Source organism: Schistocerca serialis, chromosome 6, assembly GCF_023864345.2.
Source record: "Schistocerca serialis cubense isolate TAMUIC-IGC-003099 chromosome 6, iqSchSeri2.2, whole genome shotgun sequence".
In the NCBI taxonomy this organism is placed as follows: Eukaryota; Metazoa; Arthropoda; class Insecta; order Orthoptera; family Acrididae; genus Schistocerca; species Schistocerca serialis.
The window spans coordinates 335,217,340-335,220,510 of NC_064643.1; positions in this window are offsets into that span (position 1 = coordinate 335,217,340).

Below are 3,171 nucleotides of genomic sequence, written 5' to 3' on the forward strand. Positions count from 1 at the left end.
CATTATGTATACGCTGCAATCACTACATTACACATCAATTCTGCAAACATCAGTATCTTCCAGTGGCCATTCCCACAGACCAGTGTGCAGTGGGTTAGGTCACTATAACGCTGATAGCCTCAAATATGGTCAACAAAAACTACTTCTCACATCTTTTAAATTTTGGAACTCCTGAGAGAAGTACAGTTTGGCACAAGGACTGTGCACCATCCACAATGCATGTTTTAAATACTTTCTCCATGGTTTGTCACCTGAATCAAGCGATATGCAGCAGAGTACTGAGAACATAACAGCACTGAAAATGCAGTTTGTGAAAAAAATGGCATTTAGAACATTTTCCATTTCCTTTTGTATGCAGAGAATATACATACCATCCCCCTCCCCCCCCCTCCCCAATTAGTGCTCTTTCCATTTTCACTAGATGACCCTCTTCTGCAAACACCCAAATGCATGATGGCTACTTTGTTTGGGAGTTGTATGGATACAAATGTGTTTCATCTGCATTAAATGTTGCTTTTGACTGTCCAGAAACAAATTTTTCCTGTCATTTGTTGGCAGAGTTTGATTTACAGATTAATTTTAAGCCATTTCAAATAGAACTTGAAAGAAGACCTGGTAGCACCAGATGTAGACAGCAATGAGCTGAACACAAAATAAAACACACTGTGTATTATTTCCTTAAGGATCCAACTAGATTACCATGGCATCAACACGTAAAAGCCAATTACCAGGCTCCATTCTATTTGTTTTGTTCTTTATAAGTATCTCTCACTGCACTGGCCTAGAGACAGAGATGTTGGCTTATTTGGTATATTTTCTCCTCCCTATTATCTTATGGAATTAGACTCTAAGTCTATCATTCAGTACAAGAATGTTCCCAACAATACCAAAACAGTTACTAACAATACCACTTAACTTAAAGAATGATACACAGTACATACAAAAAACTGTAATATGTCACCATTAGCTAGCTGTTCTGAAATAAGTGAATCATGCATAAAAGGTTATTTAACTCTGAATGAAAACAACATACTAATTAATGCTCAGAATGGTTTCTGGAAAAGCAAATACTGTACACTGAGCCTTTGATCTGAGCAATCATGATCTGCTGCCTAGGAAATTATACAAATATAGTAGACATCGAGATGCCTACAGCTTGTTTGATTTGTATCTGCAGGCAGGCAACAGGTGGTACAAATACGTTAATGAAAATAAAAATTACTTTTCGAGATATAGGAATCAGTTGTGAAATTCCTTCCAGTTCTATGTTAGGTCCTTGGTTATTCTTTATTTTTATAATTGATTTACAATCCACACGCCAGCAGATAAGCCTGTGTTTTTCTGAGATGGCACTTGCATTTTGTTAAAGAACACTTAAAGCTGATTTGCAGCAGGAGGTCTCTCTGAGAACAACTGAACCTATAATTTCATTTAGAGACAATTGCATTGTGATACATGAAAAGAAAATGGTATATAAGAGCTTTATAAATGTATGAACAAAAGCCAGAAATATCAACCTAGAATCGGGGATCTGTATTATTGAACAAACCCCTACACAAAGTTTCTAGGAGTTTGGTTGGATGATCATTTAAGAAACATGTTGAACTACTGACAAAAGATCGAGTACATACTGCACTGTTTTAAGAAAGCTTAGCGACTACTGTAAAATTGAATCAGTAATTATGTGCTTAATGTGCAAATGTATGTAGCCCCTAGTTGTAGGATGTGATGTTCCAGGTATGAAATTTTTGCAACCCATCATTTAGAATTTAAAAATAAGGAGATAGGAATATGAAAGGGGTTACCGAATATGAAAGGTGTTACCAAGATGGAATCATGCAGGAATATTTTAAAAATGTTTTCTCTTGCAAGACTATATGCCGCCGGCTGTTAAAACTGCAAGAGCAGGAAGGATATCATAGTAGAAAGAAAAAAAGATTAAATTTGTTGGTGATTTGTGAGAACACATGTTGTGAAATTTTGTACACAGAACTGCCGCCTCTAGCAGTAAGAACAGCTCTAACCCAGTTGGGCATTACATGGAGCCTGAGTGACAAATATTTTTGAAAGTAACACACAGAAATTTAGAATAAATGAGTAAAAATCAGGACACACTAGAACAACCATAAATATTGGCTTAATAATAATCAGTTTTCACATAATCTATCATACAACTCATGAGAGGTCAACAGCAGTTTTGATATACAATTTGGATGTAAATATGAGCAAAAAACCCACAAATTTTGCACGGAACGAAGGAACATTAAGGTTAAACATCCCATTGACAATGAGGTCTGATGGTTTCAGGACAGGGAAGCAAATCAGCCATACCCTTTCAAAGGAACTGTGGTAACCCACTGGGCTTCCACCTAGACTTTGGGCATCAAACACGCTCAGTGCCACACAGGAGTAGTATTCACAAATCAGAAAAGGGGGCACCATGACCTTCTTTGTGCTGAAGAAATTTCTTTTATTCCTATACAAAACAAAGTTTCATCTCATAACTGATCATAAGCCATTGATCTCCCTCTTTGGCCTGGCAGCAAAGTTACCCGAGAAGACTGCCAACCATCGCCAGCACTGGGCACTCTTTCCTCAGGATGTACAATTATTAAATTCGTTTCCACAATACTACTCAACGTGCCAACGCAGATATCCTGCTCCATCTCCAATGGGCCCCGAACCAGAGTTTGACCATATGAGATCGTGTGCTTCCAATTGGATGAAGCGGCTCAACAGATGGTAGACACTTTTCCCATCACCAGGGATTGTGTGACTGCGGCCATAGCAAGCACATACAACAGGTACGGCAGTACATACAACAGGGCCGGCCAGGACGCATTCCCACTTGGGACTCAAACTCATTCTGGTATTACTTCCATTTCTGCCACCAGCTGGTGGACAGAGTTATTCTACTAACCAAGAATCAATGGTCTCACAGATAGTCTCCTGGAATCTCTGTATCAGACAATCTTAAGGACCTTGCACCAAGGTCACTTGGGCAACTTGTGAACTAAACTGCACACCATGTGTACTGGCTAGGCATAGACCAACAGGTCGAGCATCTTGTTTGCAACTGTCATCGCTGCGGACAACAGCAAGTAGCTCCCCTGGCCGATGCCCTCAAGATCACGCAGACTTCGCAGGCCTCTCACTGGATGCTACCTGGCT